Here is a 25924-nt window from a genome sequence, read left to right as displayed (position 1 = left end):
ACAATAATAAAAATGAGCATGGATATTATTAAACAGAAAGCAGAAAAGTAATAGGAAAAATTACAGTAACCAGATGTTGGTTCTTTTATTTTTATTTATTTCACATAAGGAAGCATTTACTTGAGGTTTAACATGAAATCCTACAAATAAAATTCATATAAACACAAATCTACATCCAGTTATAACAGCAAAAGACAACGTATAAACAAAGAAAGCTAATTGGTGGCTGTATATATTTGGACAGAGTTGTGTCTTGTACAACTGATCTCAGATCAACAGATGACCAATCTTCAATGCTGTCTTACAAGATGGGTTAACTTTAGCAACCCCCTGCCATTTTCTTCAATGTCCTCCTTTAGTATGGATGGTAATTGTCTTGGTGATTGCCATGCTGTCCAGAGGCCTTGCCATATGTGCTCTGTTGGCCACTGTGGTCTGCATATCCCTGTCCATTTATGTCCATAGTTGTCATAGTTATATCCAGTATAAGCATGGCTGCCGTAGCCACAATAGGTTTGATCACCACCATAGGCACTATTGTAATTTCCATATCCTTGATCATAATAGTTACTAAATCCTTGGTTCCAGTTGTGGTGCTTACCTCATCCATGATGCCTGGTACCACTCCTCCTGCAGGTGCAGCTCCAGCTGCCGCACCACTTCCTCCTTTTTGTTGTTGTTGCTGCCTATATACCTCTTTGGGTTGTGCAACTTTGATCCACTTCCCAGAACCAATTTGATGGTGTCTGCTTTCTAATGATGTCTTTACTGACTCTGTACACACGATAAAACAAAATCGTCTTGTCTCATGTGTTTTTGTATCCATGGGAATTCAATATTTTCAGTCTCTCTAAAGGCTTCAAAATATTCTTTAATTTTTTCTTCAGAAGTATCTGGGCTCAATCCACTCACAAAAACCCTGATGGGGGGTTCTTTTCCTTTTAAAGCTTTGGCATTTTGGATGTCTATCAAACTGGTCTGTCATCCAGTTTGTGGTCCTTCAGTGCCAAAACCTTATCAATGCTGGCAGCATCTTTGAAAAGCACATATCCAAATCTTCTTGATCTTCCAGTCACTGGGTCTGTTTTAATTGTACAGCCTACAACATCCTCAGATTGAGGAAAGATAGATCTTTCTTGTTTCTATCCCAGTTCAAGCCTCCAATAAACATTTTACTTTCATCCTGCTGATTTTTGCACGTTGATTTTGTTTTTCTCTATGTTGCTATACTTTTTCATGTCCTGCACTGAGGCGGCGCTGTCCGCCAGGGTGCTGGTGTGCAGTCCCAGTGGCAGCAGCAGCGGGGGTGGAGCCTGGGATGCTGCTGGCTCTAAAATAGCGGAAGAGAAAAGTTGGTTCTTTCAGGGGATCAGTAATATTGACAGATCTCTGGCGAGACTGATGAGAAAAGGAAAACACGCATGACAAATACGAGAAATGAGAAGGTTACATCACTACAGGTTGTACAGAGAGTAAAATGTTAATAAGGGGGCTGTAATTAGCAATTTTATGAGTGTAAGTCCAACAACATAGAAAATAGGCAAATCTAAAAGCCATTCCTAATAACTCTCAACAAATAGAAATAAAAGGGAACTTCCTTAAAGGAAGTTTGACAAAGGGCTTCTGTGAAAAACTTAATGCTAATATCATGTGTAATGATTAAGACTAAATACTTTAAAGGTCAGGGAAAAAGGAAGAATGTCTGCTTTCATCGCTTGTATTTCATACTGAATTGGAAGGGCTAGCAAATGCAGTAAGAAAAAAATAAAAATAAAAGCATTCTGGCTAAGAATAAAGTAAGAAGAAGTAAAATAGTTTTTATTTACAGAATACACCCTTGGCTAAGTAAAAACTTCAATGGAATTTAACAACAATAAAAAAAGTACTAGGACTTGTAGTTGAGAATACGGTTTCTAGATTTAAAAACAATATACTTAACAGTAAGTACCCTCAAAATTTAAAATAAACCATTTACAGTAGAAAGAAAGTGTGGTAAGTTGATTTCAAATATTATTTGAAAATTCAGATATCCTAATGTAGGCAAAAAGACTTAGCAAAAAAAAAAAATTTGAGAATGCACAATGTCTGATTTTAAGACTCGTTATAAACCTCTATATCCCATGTCAATGTGGAACTAACATAAAGATAGATAAAAAGATTAACAGATGAATGAAAGAAAGCAGACAGTTCAGAGATGTATGTGTATATATGTATATGTTTATATACAGAGAGAGAGATATAATGTACACAGAGAAAGAATATATAGGAAGAATAATCTTTTAAAACAAAAGTGTTGGGACATTTATATATTAGTATGCATAAAAAGAGTCTTAAATGCATACATTGAACAGTATAATAAAAATAACTCAAAATGTATCATCAACATGAAAATAAGCTACACATTTTTAGATTTCTAAAAATAAAAATTAGATAAGAACTATGTATCCTATGTGTATGCCAAAGTATGATTTATTATATATATAAATATATATATGTATATTGAACTTATTAAAAAATAAGAATGTCTTTAAAAAGATACTATTAAGGGAATTAAAAGATAAAGAATGGGAGAAAATATTTGAAAATCACATATCTGATAAAAGACTTCTATACAAAATTATAATTCTCAAAACTCAGTAATAAAAAATGGTGTATCAATAAAAAAATGAACAAAATATTTCTAGCAGATAACTCACCAAAGAAAATCACAGATGGCAACCAAGTCCATGAAAAGTGTTCAAAATCATTAGTCATTAGGGGAATGTAAATTAAAACTACAATATAATACCACTACCTACACATTTGAGTAGTAAAAATAGAAAAATTGGGGTGCCTGGGTGGCTCAGTCAGTTAAACAACTGACTTCGGCTCAGGTCATGATCTCACAGTTTGTGGGTTCAAGCCCCACATCAGGCTCTATGCTGACAGCTCAGAGCTTGGAGCCTGCTTCGGATTCTGTGTCTTCCTCTCTCTCTGCCCCTTGCCTGCTCGCACTCTGTCTCTCTCTGTCAAAAATGAATAAACATTAAAAATTATTTTTTTAAATGGACAAAAAAAACCTGATCATACCAACCATTTGCAATGATATGCAGGAACTGAAACTTTTATATCCTGTGGGTAGGAATGTAAAATGGTACAAGTTTTCTCATTTAGGAAAAAAGTTTAGAAGTTTGAAAAAAAATTAATGTAAAACATAGATAGATCTACCATCATCTGTGTATTTCTAGGTATTTATCCAAACCAAATAAAAACATATGTCCCAATACACAGACTTGTGCATGACCATTCATAGTATCTTTGTAATAGTAAAACCTTAAAATAACCCAAATGTCCAAAAAAGTTGAACGCATCAACAAACTATGATATAGCTATACATTGGAATACTACTTAGCAACAAAAAATAATTATTTACTAGTACAAAACACAATAGGGGTGAATCTCAAAATGTGAAAGAATCCTGACAAAAATCATACTCTGTGTTTGAATTCATATTAAATTAAATCAAATATATGATAAGAAATAAAAACAGATTAGTGGTTGCCTGGAAACAGGGTCTAGATGGGGAAGGGCTGGAAGGAGGAATTAAATACGCAGGAGGAACCTTTCAGCATTGATGGATATGTTTAGTAATGGATAATGGTTTCATGGATATGCCAAAGTCATAAAATTGAACAGTTTAAATAAATGCAGGTTAGTTTTGCAGATCATAAAAACACATTCTGGTTCACTTGCAGAAAAATAGAGCCATATTTTCTCATGTCACATGTACCAACTCAAGAAAAACATTATTTGTAACACAATCTCAGTCACATACTTAATCTTACAAAGCTTCACAAGTTCTTAATCATAAGCATCTGTGTACAGGTATTTAGGTAGATAGTGTAGCTGATGTGATATGTTTATTAAGCCCTATGAGCAATGTTAACAACAATTATACTCCTCAAGCTAATAGAACATTCATGTTTGATGTTTAAATAATTTCATTATCAAGATGAATAATAGGATTGACTTTGACAACTTTGTTAATTACTGATTTTGACAGGAAGCCAACACTAATTAGAATTTCATTTTTATAAAATGAATACACTGTTTGTAATCAGCCAAACATCCCTCAATTAAGTCAGAGCTCTAATATTGCCCAAGTTGTCATTTTAATTACTCCCTAATATATGTAGAAAAATAAGTATTTATGTTAATTGTAACATATTACTTCATAAGCAGACTAATTCATATGTGAATTTTTGGTAGTCTACTGCCATTTTGCTACATGTGATGGACATAAAAAGTATGTTTAGCACTTCAGTTATATTTAAAAGCTACAAGATTCTAAGGATTAACCTTTTATAATTATTTTAGAAATAAAAATGTTTTAGTCTCCTATGGGAATGGTAACATTGCAATAACTGCAACAAAACCCAAAAGTTTTTTGGGGTTCCTCAAGTTTGACCTGCAGGGCACAGGTTGATAGTGTGGCCAAAGTGCACCCCAGCCAGCTGGTAGACCTTTTGGTTCCTTCCTAGTTCACTTGGAATTGTTGAGTCTCATCTGTTTTTGGAGAAACTTCTCGAAGAAAGTCATTCTAGTCTGTCCTGTTTGTTCATGCCAATAGCAAGGTGACATTTCCACTCCATGAAATGACTGAGAATGAAAGTAGTCCCACTTGGGGGGTCCACAACATGGTAAGTACCCCTTTCTTTCCAGAAGTACCTTGTGTATCATTTTGTGTATCGTTGAGATTGTATTTCTTGTATGGGGAACTAGGCATTAAATTTCATCCTCCTGAAAAAATAGTGATTTGCACCTTAGGATTAGTCATAAGAATCCTTTAAGTATTTAAAATCATGGAAGACATCCAGACAGGTCAGGCTCAATTGGTTGAATTGTCTTACTTTTTGTCCAAGGTGGAGTCTGGGAGATCTTTAATACAGCCTGCTGTTTCTGAATTGATGTTTCAGACCAAGTAGAAAGGTCAATACAGACACTTAGGGAGAATGCCACCTGGCTTTCTAAGCTAAATGCTGATGGTTTATAGGGTTTATTCAGCTGAGAGTATGGGCTACAAGGTTGAATCAATAGTACAAGTTGTTATCATTTTGCTGTTAAGGTCGTATTGGTAGTAGCTTTAGTTAAATGCCACATAAAACATTTCAAACTGATTTGGTTTCGGCCCTGTCAGTCAAATCAGAATCAGAGTGGCAGACAGTATACATGTATGGGAAAATTCTAGTGATTTGATATAGAAATGAGGGTTGGTTATTATTAGGAGATAATTCTGCCTAGATCTGTTTCATACTTGAATGACTTCTATTAAGTTGTGTTGTTTGAACTATCTTTTCAAGGATGTTTATACAGCAAACATCATTGGAAGACAGAGATAGTATCTCACTCCAGGGCAGAGGGCACAAGGATTTCTTTACTATATAATTTGTCTTTCCATGGCAATAGTTAGGCCGGCTTGCAAACACCCCAGTTTAAGACATTGGAGCTTTCTAAGCTTGAGGTTCCTCAGATATAATACAAAACCTCTACATTCAGGACATCAGATGGGCCTTTTCATATTGCCTGGGGGGATGGTAGGTGGAAGGAACTGATGGTAACAGGAAGGTTAAGGTATCTATTGTGCCTTGAGTAACAGAGTTCTTTGTCTCTGACTCAGAAGTCTAATGTTTCTTGCTAACATCTATGAAATTGTGTCAGGATAACTCCTTGGTTTATAAGCAAGGTTAAAAATCTCCACAGTTCTTGCCTCCCTTCCCTCATTTTGTAACCAAAGCATTAATTTCTGAGAATCAGATTGGTGATTCCTTGAACAAAGAGAAAAAAGTGATTGGGGCAGCAGTTATGGCTTTTTATGTTTTTTTGCACAGTTGTTATACTACTTCATGGAAGCTTTTTTTTGTAGGGACCAGAGTCTTTATATTGTCAAAGCCAAAATTCTTTGAAAAGTTTGGGGGTCCCATTTTGTGAGTAAAGTCATTCTAGTAAATAGCCATAAGTCCTTGGGGGGAGAACTGAGGGATACATTACAGTGTATAATTGCCATAGTTTTGTCTGTTCCTTCTCCTGGACTCCTGGTTACTTCTTTAGTCAGTCAGTTTAAGTTGTGAAAACTGGTTCAGGGAATTCTGGGAAGATGGCGGCTTAGGAGGACGCTGGGCTCACCGCAAGTCCTGCTGATCACTTAGATTCCATCTACACCTGCCTAAATAACCCAGAAAACGGCCAGAGGATTAGCAGAACGGAGTCGCCGGAGCCAAACGCAGACCAGAGGCCCACGGAAGAGGGTAGGAAGGGCGGCGAGGCGGTGCGCGCTCCACGGACTGGCGGGAGGGAGCCGGGGCGGAGGGGTGGCTCGCCAGCCAAGCAGAGCCCCCGAGTCTGGCTGGCAAAAGCGGAGGGGCCTGACGGACTGTGTTCCCACAATAAGCGCGACTTAGCGTCTGGGAGGTCATAAGTTAACAGCTCTGCTCGGAAAGCGGGAAGGCTGGAGGACAAAGGGAGGGAGAGCTGCTGAGCCCCCTGACAACAGACCTCAGTTTGGTGGGGAACAAAGGCGCTCGCCAGCGCCATCTCCCCCGCCCATCCCCCAGCCAAAATCCCAAAGGGAACCGGTTCCTGCCAGGGAACTTGCTCGCTCGGAGCAAACACCCAACTCTGCACTTCTGCAGAGCCAAACCTCCGGCAGCGGATCTGACTCCCTCCCGCTGCCACAGGGCCCCTCCTGAAGTGGATCACCTAAGGAGAAGCGATCTAAGCCTGCCCCTCCTGCCCCATGCACCTTGCCTACCCACCCCAGCTAATACGCCAGATCCCCAGCATCACAAGCCTGGCAGGGTGCAAGTAGCCCAGACGAGCCACACCACCCCACAGTGAATCCCGCCCCTAGGAGAGGGGAAGAGAAGGCACACCCCAGTCTGACTGTGGCCCCAGCGGTGGGCTGGGGGCAGACATCAGGTCTGACTGCGGCCCCGCCCACCAACTCCAGTTATACACCACAGCACAGGGGAAGTGCCCTGTAGGTCTTCACCACGCCAGGGACTATCCAAAATGACCAAGCAGAAGAATTCCCCTCAGAAGAATCTCCAGGAAATAACAACAGCTAATGAGCTGATCAAAAAGGATTTAAATAATATAACAGAAAGTGAATTTAGAATAATAGTCATAAAATTAATCGCTGGGCTTGAAAACAGTATACAGGACAGCAGAGAATCTCTTGCTACAGAGATCAAGGGACTAAGGAACAGTCACGAGGAGCTGAAAAATGCTTTAAACGAAATGCATAACAAAATGGAAACCACCACAGCTCGGCTTGAAGAGGCAGAGGAGAGAATAGGTGAACTAGAAGATAAAGTTATGGAAAAAGAGGAAGCTGAGAAAAAGAGAGATAAAAAAAATCCAGGAGTATGAGGGGAAAATTAGAGAACTAAGTGATACACTAAAAAGAAATAATATACGCATAATTGGTATCCCAGAGGAGGAAGAGAGAGGGAAAGGTGCTGAAGGGGTACTTGAAGAAATAATAGCTGAGAACTTCCCTGAACTGGGGAAGGAAAAAAGCATTGAAATCCAAGAGGCACAGAGAACTCCCTTCAGACGTAACTTGAATCGATCTTCTGCACGACATATCATAGTGAAACTGGCAAAATACAAGGATAAAGAGAAAATTCTGAAAGCAGCCAGGGGTAAACGTGCCCTCACATATAAAGGGAGACCTATAAGACTCGTGACTGATCTCTCTTTTGAAACTTGGCAGGCCAGAAAGAATTGGCACGAGATTTTCAGGGTGCTAGACAGAAAAAATATGCAGCCGAGAATCCTTTATCCAGCACGTCTGTCATTTAGAATAGAAGGAGAGATAAAGGTCTTCCCAAACAAACAAAAACTGAAGGAATTTGTCACCACTAAACCAGCCCTACAAGACATGCTAAGGGGGACCCTGTGAGACAAAGTCCCAGAGACATCACTACAAGCATAAATCATACAGACATCACAGTGACTCTAAACCCGTATCTTTCTATAATCACACTGAGTGTAAATGGATTAAATGCGCCAACCAAAAGACATAGGGTATCAGAATGGATAAAAAAACAAGACCCATCTATTTGCTGTCTACAAGAGACTCATTTTAGACCTGAGGACACCTTTAGGTTGAGAGTGAGGGGATGGAGAACTATTTATCATGCGACTGGAAGCCAAAAGAAAGCTGGAGTAGCCATACTTATATCAGACAAACTAGACTTTAAATTAAAGGCTGTAACAAGAGATGAAGAAGGACATTATATAATAGTTACAGGGTCTATCCATCAGGAAGAGCTAACAATTATAAATGTCTATGCACCGAACACCGGAGCCCCCAAATATATAAAACAATTACTCATAAATATAAGCAACCTTATTGATAAGAATGTGGTAATTGCAGGGGACTTTAACACCCCACTTACAGAAATGGATAGATCATCTAGACACATGGTCAATAAAGAAACAAGGGCCCTGAATGAGACATTGGATCAGATGGACTTGACAGATATATTTAGAACTCTGCATCCCAAAGCAACAGAATATACTTTCTTCTCGAGTGCACATGGAACATTCTCCAAGATAGATCATATACTGGGTCACAAAACAGCCCTTCATAAGTTTACCAGAATTGAAATTATACCATGCATACTTTCAGACCACAATGCTATGAAGCTTGAAATCAACCACAGAAAAAAGTCTGGAAAACCTCCAAAAGCATGGAGGTTAAAGAACACCCTACTAACGAATGAGTGGGTCAACCAGGCAATTAGAGAAGAAATTAAAAAATATATGGAAACAAACGAAAATGAAAATACAACAATCCAAACGCTTTGGGACGCAGCAAAGGCAGTCCTGAGAGGAAAATACATTGCAATCCAGGCCTATCTCAAGAAACAAGAAAAATCCCAAATACAAAATCTAACAGCACACCTAAAGGAACTAGAAGCAGAACAGCAAAGGCAGCCTAAGCCCAGCAGAAGAAGAGAAATAATAAAGATCAGAGCAGAAATAAACAATATAGAAACTAAAAAAACTGTAGAACAGATCAACGAAACCAAGAGTTGGTTTTTTGAAAAAATAAACAAAATTGACAAACCTCTAGCCAGGCTTCTCAAAAAGAAAAGGGAGATGACCCAAATAGATAAAATCATGAATGAAAATGGAATTATTACAACCCATCCCTCAGAGATACAAACAATTATCAGGGAATACTATGAAAAATTATATGCCAACAAATTGGACAACCTGGAAGAAATGGACAAATTCCTGAACACCCACACTCTTCCAAAACTCAATCAGGAGGAAATAGAAAGCTTGAACAGACCCATAACCAGCGAAGAAATTGAATCGGTTATCAAAAATCTCCCAACAAATAAGAGTCCAGGACCAGATGGCTTCCCAGGGGAGTTCTACCAGACGTTTAAAGCAGAGATAATACCTATCCTTCTCAAGCTATTCCAAGAAATAGAAAGGGAAGGAAAACTGCCAGACTCATTCTATGAAGCCAGTATTACTTTGATTCCTAAACCAGACAGAGACCCAGTAAAAAAAAGAGAACTACAGGCCAATATCCCTGATGAATATGGATGCAAAAATTCCCAATAAGAAACTAGCAAATCGAATTCAACAGCATATAAAAAGAAGTATTCACCATGATCAAGTGGGATTCATTCCTGGGATGCAGGGCTGGTTCAACATTCGCAAATCAATCAACGTGATACATCACATTAACAAAAAAAAAGAGAAGAACCATATGATCCTGTCAATCGATGCAGAAAAGGCCTTTGACAAAATCCAGCACCCTTTCTTAATAAAAACCCTTGAGAAAGTCGGGATAGAAGGAACATACTTAAAGATCATAAAAGCCATTTATGAAAAGCCCACAGCTAACATCATCCTCAACGGGGAAAAACTGAGAGCTTTTTCCCTGAGATCAGGAACACGACAGGGATGCCCACTCTCACGCTGCTGTTTAACATAGTGCTGGAAGTTCTAGCATCAGCAATCAGACAACAAAAGGAAATCAAAGGCATCCAAATTGGCAAAGATGAAGTCAAGCTTTCGCTTTTTGCAGATGACATGATATTATACATGGAAAATCCGATAGACTCCACCAAAAGTCTGCTAGAACTGATACAGGAATTCAGCAAAGTTGCAGGATACAAAATCAATGTACAGAAATCAGTTGCATTCTTATACACTAACAATGAAGCAACAGAAAGACAAAGAAACTGATCCCATTCACAATGGCACCAAGAAGCATCAAATACCTAGGAATAAATCTAACCAAAGATGTAAAGGATCTGTATGCTGAAAACTATAGAAAGCTTATGAAGGAAATTGAAGAAGATTTAAAGAAATGGAAAGACATTCCCTGCTCATGGATTGGAAGAATAAATATTGTCAAAATGTCAATACTACCCAAAGCTATCTACACATTCAATGCATTCCCAATCAAAATTGCACCAGCATTCTTCTCGAAACTAGAACAAGCAATCCTAAAATTCATATGGAACCACAAAAGTCCCCGAATAGCCAAAGGAATTTTGAAGAAGAAGACCAAAGCAGGAGGCATCACAATCCCAGACTTTAGCCTCTACTACAAAGCTGTCATCATCAAGCCAGCATGGTATTGGCACAAAAACAGACACATAGACCCATGGAATAGAATAGAAACCCCAGAACTAGACCCACAAACGTATGGCCAACTCATCTTTGACAAAGCAGGAAAGAACATCTAATGGAAAAAAGACAGTCTCTTTAACAAATGGTGCTGGGAGAACTGGACAGCAACATGCAGAAGGTTGAAACTAGCCCACTTTCTCACACCATTCACAAAAATAAACTCAAAATGGATAAAAGACCTAAATGTGAGACAGGAAACCATCAAAACCTTAGAGGAGAAAGCAGGAAAAGACCTCTCTGACCTCAGCCGTAGCAATCTCTTACTTGACACATCCCCAAAGGCAAGGGAATTAAAAGCAAAAGTGAATTACTGGGACTTTATGAAGATAAAAAGCTTCTGCACAGCAAAGGAAACAACCAACAAAACTAAAAGGCAACCAACGGAATGGGAAAAGATATTTGCAAATGACATATCGGACAAAGGGCTAGTATCTAGAATCTATAAACAGCTCACCAAACTCCACACCCGAAAAACAAATAACCCAGTGAAGAAATGGGCAGAAAACATGAATAGACACTTCTCTAAAGAAGACATCCCGATGGCCAACAGGCACATGAAAAGATGTTCAGCGTCGCTCCTTATCAGGGAAATACAAATCAAAACCACACTCAGGTATTACCTCACGCCAGTCAGAGTGGCCAAAATGAACAAATCAGGAGACTATAGATGCTGGAGAGGATGTGGAGAAACGGGAACCCTCTTGCACTGTTGGTGGGAATGCAAATTGGTGCAGCCGCTCTGGAAAGCAGTGTGGAGGTTCCTCAGAAAATTAAAAATAGACCTACCATATGACCCAGCAATAGCACTGCTAGGAATTTATCCAAGGGATACGGGAGTACTGATGCATAGGGCCACTTGTACCCCAATGTTCATAGCAGCACTCTCAACAATAGCCAAATTATGGAAAGAGCCTAAATGTCCATCAACTGATGAATGGATAAAGAAATTGTGGTTTATATACACAATGGAATATTACATGGCAATGAGAAAAAATGAAATATGGCCTTTTGTAGCAACGAGGATGGAACTGGAGAGTGTGATGCTAAGTGAAATAAGCCATACAGAGAAAGACAGACACCATATGGTTTCACTCTTATGTGGAATCTGAGAACCTTAACAGGAACCCATGGGGGAGGGGAAGAAAAAAAAAAAAGAGGTTAGAGTGGGAGAGAGCCAAAGCATAAGATACTGTTAAAAACTGAGGACAAACTGAGGGTTGATGGGGGGTGGGAGGGAGGGGAGGGTGGGTGATGGGTATTGAGGAGGGCACCTTTTGGGATGAGCACTGGGTGTTGTATGGAAACCAATTTGTCAATAAATTTCATATAAAAAAAAAACTGGTTCAGATCTGAATTGACATAGTTTGTGACTTTAAACCGAGGTAGCTATGAATTGTCCAGGCTCTATTCTTTTGTGTAGATTAAACAGTACCTTTTTTGGTTACTTATATGTTTTATCTCAAGGGAATTCATGGTCTCTTGACCATCCCCAAGGATTTCTAAGGATTTGTTCACCTGTTTGCTACTCAGAATTTGATATTCTTTATAATAATTGCAAACAATTTGCCTCTGATAGTTAAACATCATTATTGTCTCCTTTATGTCATGCCCTGTGCTGCTCAAATGGTCAAATTTATGATAATGTATCCTACCATCAGCTCTGACATACCAAAAACATATACCACTTTTTTCCTAATAATGCCAGTACCCTACTCACCGAAAGTGTCTGTAAGGCACTTTCCTAAAATTATAGTCAATTGGTAGGTTGATGTTGTTACTCTCTAAATCCAGGAGGTTGCTACCATATTGATAACATTTGCCAACTCTGTGTTCTGACCTTTTGTTCAAATTCTTACCAGATCCACTCCTCCCCCATCAGTATGTGTGGACTAAGTCCTCCAGATCACTGAAGAGATAGTATCATTCCTCCTTTAGCTGACATTGCCCTTTCTTTGTCAGGTTGTGTAGTGACAGTCCTAATTGTTGATCTTATGGCTAGGAGGTGAGGCAGAGTCAAACCTGAGTGAAGCATGTTGTCTTGAAAGATAAAGAAGTAGGCTACTTCTGAAGGTCCTGTGAATGAAGTAGGCCTAGGATTTCAAGGGTTTTTTTTAGTGCATATACTTGGCTTTCTCAAACTCATGTCTCAGTCTCCTAGTCCTCCCAGATCAGGATGCTTACATTTTCATAGTGGACTTGGTGGGTTTGAGAATTGATATCATTAGTCAGCTTAATATTCAGCTCCATTGTTGTCCAAGTAGCTTTGTGATAGAGAGTGCCAATCTTATGTTTGCCTATAAGTAAACAAACACAACCCAAAGTGGGGACAATGTGGGAGTGGGAGCTTTATCTATATACTAGTGGGAATTACAGGAGATAGAGTTTGAGTTTAGACCCCTGAGGGAGGGGCCTGGTGATAAGAGTCTAAGGGGCCTGGTAATAAGAGTCTAAGATCAAATAGAGTTATAACAAATAAACTTGGTTCCTTGCCAGAATTTGTTGATATCAGATTTAGGGAGGTGGGAGAGGAGGTTATTCAGATATGGCCAGTAACTGGAGGAAGAAGGAGAAACTTCAGTGTTAACTGAGGGAAACAGTCAACTTGTCTGACACAAAGAAACACATTCTAGTAATTTTGCTGTAAAGTGAAGAGAAAGGGTAAGACAGAACTAGAGCACAGGTCTGTTACCAAATATTGGACTAGCAAGAACAAAGCAGATACCCTTCCTTTTCTTTCTGACTCTAATCTCCTCTTCTTCTTCCTTTGTGGCCTGCAGGTATAGCTTCACCCTTTCCTTCTCTTTTAGCTTCCTCGTTTCTATAGTGCTCTTTGAGGGATAAAACATGTAGCCCACAAGGTACACAGGAATAAGAAAAGGGATGGAGGTATTCTGCAGAAACTGGCTGAAGCATATTGGGCAGGTAAAAGGGATTACAAGCCACTATCTCTAATCCCTATGCTTTTGCAAATACAAAATTCTTTTATCCAGATGGTATCTTGTTGATCAGGGAGAGAAAGATTGGGCATCTAGTAGTTAGTTCCACATTTGTGAACAATTGAGGAGGAGACCAACGTTAATATGTTAATCTTAATATGTTAACAATGAAGAATCTATCTCAGGATCAGGGAGAATGATGACTATGAATCTTATCAGTGGAAGAAAGTAGATACAGACCACAGAAGAAAATACGTGAGAGAAGGCGGGAAACTATAAAGGAGCAGTAACTTAATTTATTATTCATTTATTAGCCAATTTGAGAGAATTAAATGGAACCAATCCATTATTTCATCAACAATAGGATGCTGATAATGGTGCTTTAAGATAAAAGAAATGTATGTTTAAACAATATTAGCAATTAAAATAAACAAAATGTTCATATAAAGCCAATATAGTTAAAAGTATATTTCCTTTATTCCTTTATTGACTTTCCCTCAGGAAAAAACTAAGAACCATAAAGTCAGTAATTGTGTGAACATTTCCTTTTAATGTCATGAGGGCTGTTGAATTCTTAACTGCATTGCCTTTCTGAAACATGGTGTGTAATATGGACTTAAGTGTGATTGTTTTTTTTCCTTTCTGAATGTACACAAACTAACTCCATATTATTAATTTGGGTGACTATTCTCCTAAAGCAATTCCCCTCTCCTTTTTTTTTTAACTAAAGCATTTCCTAATAATAGAATTCTAGAATCTGATATAGTTTAGAAAAAGAATATATGAGACTTTCAAGAAAATTGTCAACCTTCAGAAAGAAGTCTGAGTTAATTATTCTCTTTGGGAAGATACTGTCTGAATATAGAAGGAAAATAGAAATTTTGTAAACTGATATTGGATACACAGGAACTGACTCAAAAGAATGTGTTCCATGCAACATCGCCAATACGAAATGTTTAGTGAATGCTTACACATAGAACCTATTCTAAATGAGGCAAATACAAATATACAAACCTTCTCTAGAAGGAATTAATTGTTGTTGTTAAAAGATAGCATATGCTCAGTACCAAGAGCAAGGTGCCTGTGTGGCTGGAACATTTTCATCTGGGAGAGAACAGTAGAAAATGATTCCTGAAAAGAGTGTTGTGGCCAGATCATGTAGGGCATTTTGGAAAATAGTAAAGATTACCAATTTTATGTGAAGTATGAACTTTGGAGGATTGTAAGCAGTGAAGAGACACCATCAGATCTGTGTTTTGAAATGATTTTTGAGACTGATGTATGGAGAAATGATTATAAGGGGAATATACTATAGAATATAAATAAGGGATACCAATATGGGGGCTATTGCATAGTTGTATATGTGATGGTGGTGGCTTGGATTATTTTTGAGAGAGAGAGAGCATGAGAGGGGAAGGACAGAGAGTGAGGGAGACAGAGAATCCAAAGCAGGCTCTGCACTGTCTGAGCCGAAGTCAGACATTTATCAACAGTACAGTTGTTGATAAATGATCAGACATGGGATATATTCTGAAGGCAGAGGACAGGATATTCGTCTGCTTTTCTTTTTTTTTTTTTAACATTTATTTATTTTGAGAGACAGTGGGGGGGGGGGAGGAGGGGCAGAGAGAGAGGAGAGAGAGAGAATCCCAAGCAGGCCCCATGCTGTCAGTGCAGAACCTGATGTGGGGCTTGATTGGATGCTTAGCCAAGTGAGCCACCCAGACACCACAGGATATTCTTCTGTTTTTATCTGGAGTATGAGAAAGAGCAGTCAGGATGCTTATAGGGTTTTTGGCTTAAGCAATTGCATGAATAGGATTGACATATAATGAAGTAAGAATTTGGGGATGGATCATGTTGGGTATGGAATATCAAGATTTCCATTTTGGACATGTGTACTTAGTGGAAGGATATACAGTAAAGCCTTGGATTGCGAGTAATTTGTTCTATGAGTATTCCACAAGATAAGCAAACATTTCTAATAAATTTCAACTTGATAAATGAGCAATGTCTTGCAATACAAATAGTATGTGATAGCAAGTGTCACATGATCACAACTGAGCCAATGGTTCTTCTCTGTCTCAGTCACTCACTTCAGGATTGTGGGTGATCATCTCCCATGCTTGAATGCTCAGTCTCAGACTGTGGTGTTTGGCAGAAACCAATGATTTTTCAGAACGTTGGAATGTGTCCACAAATGGCTCTAGTGTATTTTTTATCACTTCAAAGCACCTATGGATAGTCCTTTACTTTTCCATGCAAGAGTAAGCTTAGGAATGCTTTGCTTCATTCTAGGTCATTGGGTAGATTCCTTGTTAAAGTTGCACAAAAAGAAAAAGATTCCATTGGACCGATAGATAGCAGTGATTCCATTAGTGATAGTGAAAGTCGTCCTATACAATTACCCTCCTCTCTCTTGTCTCCCTCACACTAGCCACGAAGGTTTTCAAAGGTTAGTGCAGGTGAATTTGTTTAATTTTCTTTATATTTTGTATTTTGTTTTTATTCTTTATTAAAAAAAATTAATGTTTATTTTTGAGAGAGCATGAGTGGGGAAGGAGCAGAGAGAGAGACACAGAATCCAAAGCAAGCACCAGGCTCTGAGCTGTCAGCACAGATGCTGATGTGGGGTTTAAACTCACAGACCGCGAGATCATGACCTGAGCGAGTCAGAAGTTTAACTGCCACTGCCACCCAGGTGCCCTTATATTTTGTATTTTCTTTATTATTTTGTGTTATATTACAGTATTGTAATCATTTTTATATGAATATTTTTGGGTTGTGGAACAAATCATCTGAATTTCCATTATTTCTTATGGGGAAATTTGCTTTGATATACAAGTGCTTTGGATTACAAGCACATTTCTGGAACAAATTATGCTCACAAACCAAGGTTTTACTGTATATAGTTTGGGGAAATATTTGAACCAGAGAATAAATTGTGGAGTCATCAAGGTATATATGCCATTAGAAGTCATAGGATTAGTCCAGTGGTAGAATTATCATTGATTCCAGACAAATCATAGTTTGAGTGTAATAGTAAGAGAAGAATTTCTAGGACTAAACCCTAAGACACTCCACATTGAAAAGTTGGTCTAAAAGGGAAGTAGAGTCAGAGGAAAGAGTGAGAGGAGAAGACGACGGGAAGCCCAGTGTAAACCCTATAAGTCTCTGTTAAATGTTGCCTCCTTTTCCTTCCAGTCATTTTTACAATGTTAGTTATGTGTTTATTTAGCTGTTTATATTATTAATGTCTTTATTAGAATCTAAATTCTTTGATAAATTGCTCATCACTTTATATCTAATCCATGCCATGGCGTCCACCATACCTAGGTGCTAAAAAAATATTTGATGGTTAAATAATTACTTTGTAACGTTATCCACAAAATACTCTTTTTTTAATGTTTATTTTTGAGAGAGAGAGAGCATGAGGGGGGAAGGACAGAGAGTGAGGGAGACAGAGAATCCAAAGCAGGCTCTGCACTGTCTGAGCCAAAGTCAGACACTCAACTGACTGAGCCACCGGGTGACCTCATGAAATATTCTTCCAGTGAGTAATATGAGTGATAAAAAGTATTTTACTTCACAGAGGTTTTTATTGATTTTTTTCTGTGAATATCAATATATTGAAATCCAAATATTTTATTGTACTTCTATTGCTTTCCTCAGATTATACATCTTTTTAGTATTTATAATTTTATGTATATTTACTATTTTCCATAGATAATTTCATTTTCAAATTTACACACAGAAATATTATATTAAGGGTCTATAAATACTGTCATACATTTAAAAAAAATATTTTATGGGCTCACTTGGTGAAGTGTCCAACTCTTGATTTCAGCTCAAGTCATGAACTCATGGTTTGTGAGATCGAGCCCTATGCTGGACTGTCCTGACAGCATGGAGCCTGCTTGGGATTCTCTGTCTCTCTTCTTCTCTGTCTCTTGCCCCGCTCATGCTCGCTCTTTTTCTCTCTCTCAAAAAAAATTAATTAATTAAATAATTTTATTTTATATTTATTCCTTTAATGTATCTAGAGTACATCCTGAAGAAAATTGTGATGTGAAGAGGAAAATATAATTTTTTTCCTGTCAACAAAATAACTCTAGCAGTTTTTATTTAGTACTTCTTCCTTTCAAGATAAGCATAAGACATTATTTTAGAAATTCATTCTAGGGGCGCCTGGGTGGCGCAGTCGGTTGAGCGTCCGACTTCAGCCAGGTCACGATCTCGCGGTCCGGGAGTTCGAGCCCCGCTTCGGGCTCTGGGCTGATGGCTCAGAGCCTGGAGCCTGTTTCCGATTCTGTGTCTCCCTCTCGCTCTGCCCCTCCCCCGTTCATGCTCTGTCTCTCTCTGTCCCAAAAATAAAAATAAACGTTGAAAAAAAAAAAAATTTAAAAAAAAAAAAGAAATTCATTCTAGTAAAACTTACTTATAGGAAAATGTGTATGTCATAATGCATAAGTTGTATGATTTTCCACATAGTGAACGTGCTCATACAACCAAGACTCAATTGTAACCAAATTCTGTTTATCTGTCTATAGATTCATGATGTTTCTATTTGCCTCATTTAAAAAACGTTTTGTATATTAAAAATGTGATTTTAAAATGTAGATGGAGGTGTATGTGATCTAAAATGCATTGATTGGCAGAATCCAAGAAACTGGTCTTGCATCCCCGTCACTCTTTCACCCCAAAGTAACACTGACATCCCTACCTCACCCACCATAGATAGTGTTGCATTTTTAAAATAAATTAGATAATGCAGGACACGTTTACATATCTTAACTTTTTACCCCCTCAGTGTTATGTTTGTGAGATCCATTCCTGTTACATGGCAATGGTTCATTCATTCTCATTGCTCGCTCTGTGGTACTCTTGTGTATCATGTTATAAGCATCCATTTTATTTTAGTAACCATCCAGATGTTGATTATATTTCAGTCTTTATGATAATAAAACGTCAGTGTTTCATTGGACAAGTTTTTGTATTTCTGTTATGTGTATGTGTAGGAATGTGTTGTCTACTTAGTTTCAGTAGTTATAGCCAAATAATTTTCCAAAGATGTGTATCAGGTTAAAATTTTACCATCAGTAAATAAGGGTTATACTTGCTCCATATTTTGCTTTTTTAGCAACTTTGGTCGGTTTGAGCAATATTTTGCTGTGGTTTCATTTCTATTTCCTTGATTACCAATAAGTTGAACAATTTTCCATATGTTTATCTGTTTTTCAAATATCCTCTTTTTTGAAATGAGTATTCAAGTCATTCACCTATTTTTCCATTGTGTTTGTCTTTTTGTTATTAATATGTAAGGAATATATATTATATGTTACTATTTAACTATGTTATTATAGCCCAGTTTATCAATTCCTTTTTTACCCTTTATATTGAGTAATTTGTGTTTCCTAATTTAAAATCTTTATTTACTCCTAAGGTCATAAATATATCCTCCTCTGTGTTCTTTTATAAACTTCGTTGTCTTAACTTTCACATTTAGATTTACAATCCATCTAAAGTTAATATTATGTGATATATAATCAGTTGATATATATATATATGTACATGTATATATATATATGTACATATATATATATATCAATCTCCAATTGACATTGCATCATTTATTAAAAAGACTATTTTTTTCCCTGTAGCAATTAAGTGGCTCCTTTTTATAATTCAGATAAAAATCTGTCTCCATGGGCATCTGGGTGGTTCAGCCAGTTAAGTGTCTGAATCTTGATTTTGGTTTAGGTCATGATCTCACAGAGAATTCACGCCCCATGTAAGGCTCCACCCTGACAGTGTGGAGCCTGCTTGGGATTCTCTTTCCCTCACTCTCTGCCCCTCCTCTCCTCAGTCTCTCTCTCTCTCTCTCTCAAAATAAATAGATAAACTTAAAAAAATCTTTAAAAAAAAGTCTGTCTCCAGATTATCTATTTTTTTCCTGTGTTCTATTTATCTGCCGGTATCACTGTATTCTAACCAGTGTAACTTTATAATGTTATGATACCCGATAGTGTAAGTTCTCCAGTTTGGTTCTTCTTCCAGTTTGTTCTTTCTAGCTGTTGTAGGTTATTCATGTTGGCATATACATTTAAAAAATATCATTTCAACTTAAAAATACTGTACTTTCAATTGTAATTTTGATGAATCTATACATAGAATTTGAGGTGAAGTGACATCTTTACAATACTGACTCTAATTTATCTCATGGGGTATCCCTTCATTTATTATGTCATCTTTAATTTCTCTCAGTTAAGTTTTATAGTGTTCAATGTAGGATTATTACACATCTTGCTTTTATTTATTTTTATATTTTATATTACAAGCTATTATAATAGTTCTTTAATGCAAATGCTCACATGGTTTTTGTGTGCTCAAAAATATTATTTTACTTTGACTTTGAAAAATATTTTAGTGGAATATGACCCTTTTGATTGACAGTCAGCACTTTAGGATGAAAATTTAAAACCCATCTACTGCATTCTTAACTTTTGTTATTGTATTTTTCACTTCCAGAAATTATCTTTGACTCTTTTATGGATGCCAATTCTTTGGAGAAGTGCTCTAAATTTTTATCTATTTTGTCAATCTTATTTTTTGTTAACTAGAACTTATTAAGCATAGAACCTTAAAAGTCTTTGATAATTTTAATATATGTATCATCTGTAGGTAAACTTATGTTGACATTTTTTGTTACCCTCATTTGTGTCGTGCTTAGTTTGCTTGGCAAAATTTTTATTAAAAGCCAGACGTTGTGACAAAAAAAAATTTTTTAATTCTAGATGATGTAAATGCCTCTAGAGAGAGATCACTCTTTTCTTTGCAAAATGGGTAATGCAGGGATTGAGCTGAGTTTAACCCAATTTCCAGTTTTAGACACTTTCTATTTACTCCTGCTTGCATTTTACATTGTGGTCTCACCCGCCCAGCAGTTTCATAAGTTGTTGTATTTATCAGGGACCCACCAGCATGGCAAGATAAGAATAAAACTTGTCTTCTCAACACCTCAGGGCTTCAGAAAACTATGATAATTTACAGAAAATCTCTGCCTTGCATTTTAGTCTCCACTCTATACTGCTTGAAAATTCCATAATAATTTTGGTAGAACATCTGGTACATTTTTGACCTCAGTTCTCCATTTTTGTTTCACTAGAGTCCTCAGCCTTTAAGTCTCTATTTTTTTTTTTTCTGTTCAACTAATGTAAAACTGTCAGTGCTGTGCCCAGCCACACCTACAACTTCCGATTTGCCTGGAATCAGCAAATATCCTGTAAGACAATATTGATGCAGTATGATGGCCTCCTTTTTGAGAGATTTCTCATGTCTGGGATTTTTTTTCTGCTAAAGTCGAATTGCCTCATCAATTTACCTGTGTCTTCAAACACTGTTTTTGTTATATTTTCTTTTGTATTTTATGTAGATTTTCTAGTTGAGTATCTCTCAAAAGAGACTCATTCTCACTATGTGATATATTCTTTTGTTTTTTAATGTTTGTTTATTTTTGAGAGAGACAGAGAGACAGAGCATTAGCAGGGGAGGGGCAGAGAGAGAGGGAGACCCAGAATCTGAAGCAGGCTCCAAGCTGTCAGCACAGAGCCAGACATGGGGCTCAAACTCATGAACTGTGAGCTCATGACCTGAGCTCAAGTCAGACGCTTAACCCACTGAGCCACCCAGGCACCCCGCCAGTGATATATTCTTAAATCTCAAAAACAAGAGAATAAATTCTATAGATCTTGGTCTGAAGACGTGCATGCACACACAAACTCTCTGAACACACACACACACACACACACACACACACACACACACACACATATATATATATATATATACACAATTATTACAATGATTACTGTTCATCAGGAATATAGTCAACGGTATTGCAATAGTGTATGGAGACAGATGGTAGCTACGATCTGAGCATAGCATAACCTATAGACTTGTGGAATCATCGTGCTGAACACCTGAAACTAACGTAACATTAGGTGTCAACTATGATTAAAAAAATGAGTGCTGTTCACTTTTAATCTATAGGTAGTCTTATTTTTTATTTTAATTTTGTTATGTCCCTATAGTTTCAAAAATTTCAGACAATGAAAATGGAAAACTATCCTCAGCAGAAGTAAACTTAAATTGAAAAGGAATATGATTTATTAATGAGATATGTGTGGGTGCTATTTGGAGTTTTTAGATTATTCTTTTATAATTCAATAACAAAAATGTATTTAGTGATAAACATTTTGTTTTGATCTATCAAAAATAAATTTAAATATTATTATAACATTAGGGATAGTGATAACTGTCATTTATTTATTTTTCATAGACAGTTTTTATTATTATTAGAGTAAGCATGGTCTTCTAAAGACCATGTTGGTTATCTGGTTTTCCTGGGGGTGCGGGGAAGAATTCTGTGCCTCTGCTACTGTTATCTAATAGATTTTTACCTATGAACAGTTGAATGAGTTACAAGATTGCTTTTTAAATAATACATGAGCTTGAACCCTATGATAACATTTTCAGAGGATAATTATTTGCTAGAAAAATGTATTTGAGAGCATGTAAGAATCTTGTGAATCCTTTCAATCACTTTAAGTGCATATCTAAAAAGCTTCCAAATTAAATATACAATGCTGGCTGATGTTCACTTGTTATTTTAACTCACACTGACAGTTATATACTACCTCTGTGTATATACTGTTTATATATGTGTTGATGTACATGTATTATATACATGACTATATACCTTGTGGCTGTTTCTGTGATGCGAACATCAACATCAAGCAGTATGTATTCAGAATATTTAGTTTAAGTGGATTATTTTAAAGCTGTTTTTGTTTGAGAGAAATTTAAACTGCATTCTGCATTCTAAATGTCTTTAGAAGTTTCAACATTTGATGGAATTAAACACACAATTAAAAAATATGATTTAGCTTGTTTTGAAGTATGGGGTTTATAAATATTGTTACCAAGGCGATGATTTCACTTAATGAAAACATCCCTTGACAGAATCAGATTTGGGACATGAAAAAGTTCAGTTAATAATAGTTTATGTAATGGATGAACAACAGAAGTTACCTTATTAGGAGGTATTTATTTATTTACTGACTTAGTTATTTACTGACTGAGATGAGAGAGTAGCTTTAATGGATTCCCCAAATGCATAATAGCCAGAGAAGCAAATCGGGTCATGATAAATAAATGAGGATTCTGGTACACTTCATTTTTAAAAGGTGTAAGTATTTCCTTATCTAGGGGAAAGGTATCTGGCAATGGGTATTTGGGGAAGATATTATTCCATTATTATCACAATTAAAGTCTGAACAGTGTGATGGGTAAGAATCTAACATCAGGAGTGAGATTGCCTTGGCTTATATCCCAGCTGTACCATTAACTAACTGCATGGTTTTGAGAAAGTTACTGTGTTTCACTTTCCTCATCTTTACAGTTGAGGAAATAATAATATTAATAAATAGGGTAAGTGTTGAGGTTTAATTATTGTATGTGAGATGCTTTGAACAGCACTGTTATTATCATGGAGATCAAATATTGAAATAATTTCTGAGAAAAACAGGTAATATATTCACATTCACATTTTATTTGAAAGAGATAACAAACTTTCTTTAATGTATTATTCTTATGACCAAAAATACATTTTAGAAAAGGTGCTGAAAACAAACATGTGTAATAGTCCACATTATCAGAGTTTGCCTTTTGAAATGTTGAGGATCAATCATATTGTTGAGACTTTTTCTTTGCCCAATTAGTATTTTACATGTGGTATTTTTCTATCATGGGAGTTCATGTTTTTTAGCATAGGATATAAGTAGGATAGCTATTTGCCATTTTTTTACAATGAGAAATTCAAGCAGTCTTCTGTAATCTTTAGATCTATCTGCATCAATCTTTGGTAGTTTTTTATTCCTTTCATACTAAGATATTCCATGATAATCTTATACTTTCTCTGCTCCACCTCTGGGATCTTCAATTTCTCTAAGAAGCTTTGCTTCCTATAACTAGGGTATGGTATTTAGAAAACATCTGGGTATTGAGATTTTCATTTCTCCCAGGCTGTCATTGCTTCTAAGTATCCTCAGCAAACATGTGTTTATATCTCTCTTATCTATCAACCCACCCACTTACCTACCTGTATGTGGGTATTAAAAACCATAGACAGACATTAGAATCCTCCAATTCCAATCTAATTAGTACAAGGTTCTTCTAGCATCTCTTTAAAAATATTTGTAATTTCCTTTTCCAACAGAAAGAAACAAATCTCCCATTTCCTACATTTTTTATCATTTGCTTAATCTTCAAATACAAATGAAGTACTTGATTCAGACTCACTAATCCACATCACTATGGAAAATGAACCTACTATTAAGAGTTCAACATGGGTTTATAGTTCTTTGATTTTTTAGCGGGAAGCACAAACACTTTTAAAGTGTCTGCATGATATTTGCTGATATGTCGGGGAAAGCAAGACTAATTCAATGTAAATGGAAAGGAAACCTCATAAGTACATGGATATAGAGAACAGTGATGCATGGGTATGGGTATTACTTTAACATTCCATCACATTGTGTCACTGGACCCAAATGACTCATAACCCTTCCCATTTAATGTATACTCACTTATAAGGTCCCCCAAGTCTTATCTAATCATGGATTCAGGATCGTAATCCATTATTTTGTGAGCATATCAAGTCTGGATGTACACAATGTACGTCCTCTTCTTTCAAAGTTCTCTGAAGCAAAAAGACAAGTTACCCAGCCTGCATACTGTTTCCAAATGGTTACACTCCATGGTAGGCAGAATTCTAAGATGCCCCCCAGATTCCTCCTCCTAGTGTACATGCCCTGAATAGTTGTTTCTCTTTCTGTGGGGATGGGACCAGAGAATATGATGGTCTTTCATATGATTAGATTACTGATCACTTCACTTTCAGTTAATCAAAGGGGTGATTACCCTGAGTGGGCCTGATCTGAACAGGTGAGTCTTTTAAAAGAAGGTGAAGCATCAGAGACATGCTTCTTTTGATTTAGAAGGAAACACACTACCAGTTCGTAGAGAAAACCGTGTGGCAGGGAATGATAGGTGTTCTCTAGTAGTTGAGGTCCTTCGTCCTGCAACCAGAAACTGAATTCTGCCAACAGTAATCTTGGAAGAGTTACCTGAGTCTCGGAAGAGATGATGGGTCTGCGGTCTGCTCAACACCTGGAATTGAGCCTGGTGAGACTCTGAACAGGGAACGTGGCAAGTTGTTGGTACCCAGACTCCTAACCCATAGACATTGTGAGATAATAAATTTACGTTCTGTTAAGGCGATGGTTTGTGGTAATTTATAATGCAGCAATAGAAAACAAATGTGTGCTCCCATTTAAAACAATAGAGAGGAAGAGCTTGTTCAGAGAAATTGTGAAAGTCAGGCACATGTCTCCGGTTTTCTTATCCTAACAGCAGGGAATGGTCTCTGATTTAGGCCCCAGTTTTGCTCCCTAGGAGCACTTTCTTAGCCTGGCTTTCTCTGTAGTTCTTGGCTCTACCCTTTAGACTGTCCATCCTTTTTCAAAAGAAATGGTTCATGTTTGCAGCAAAGCAACCCTCCTGCGGTGTCTGTTTCAGAAATGGGGCCAAGAGACCTCATTTAATTTCGAATTTCCTCAGCCCCTGCTTCTCAGTCCAAGCTGGCAGGGTTTTTAATAGTACCCTTATTTAAATAACTTTGTGAATTTCCTATGACATTTTGGAAGGCTTACTCCCTGCCCCAAAAGTCACATTAATTTCATGACAAACTTCTCTCTACCTTAGGGGTGTCAGGCAACTATGTAACAATATTCATATGATTTTTTGAATTCCATTTTTGTCAAGCTGATAAGATCTATTAGGCACAGCTTAAATCTCTCTGAGATCTTTAGAAAAGCCTTTGCTACTATATCTTTGCTTTGATCTTTACCTTGAGGCCACTTATTGCTTCAGAATCTTTGCCAGACCCAGAGACTTGAGATGGAAAAGCTTTATTTTCCAAACCAGCTGGTCGTGACGCCTCCATTTTTTCCCTCCAAATTGACCTTGCAACATGAATGATTCATTTTTATCTCTTCTCTTTGTTCTCATACCTTATCCTACCCAGCTAAAAGAAACCAGCAGCTATTTTGCAAATGTGGCTAGAACATGACCTTAGCCAGATCCTCTAGCTCCTGAGGTCCAGTTACTGTCTTTCCGGGAACTTTCATGTTGGCCAGTTGTTCTGTCTCTACACACTTGGGTCC

The 25924-nt window shown here is 37.1% G+C and overlaps 1 pseudogene; it reads right to left on the bottom strand.

The window, feature by feature from the left end:
• Nucleotides 1-355: 355 nt before the first annotated feature.
• LOC125155066 (heterogeneous nuclear ribonucleoprotein D-like) lies at nt 356-25704 on the bottom strand (annotated as a pseudogene).
• Between the last annotated feature and the right edge of the window lie 220 nt (nt 25705-25924).

The sequence above is a fragment of the Prionailurus viverrinus genome, chromosome F1 (genome assembly GCF_022837055.1).
Source record: "Prionailurus viverrinus isolate Anna chromosome F1, UM_Priviv_1.0, whole genome shotgun sequence".
Taxonomy (NCBI): Eukaryota; Metazoa; Chordata; class Mammalia; order Carnivora; family Felidae; genus Prionailurus; species Prionailurus viverrinus.
The sequence above is the reverse complement of the archived record's forward strand: the minus strand, read 5'-3'. Positions and strand labels throughout refer to the sequence as shown.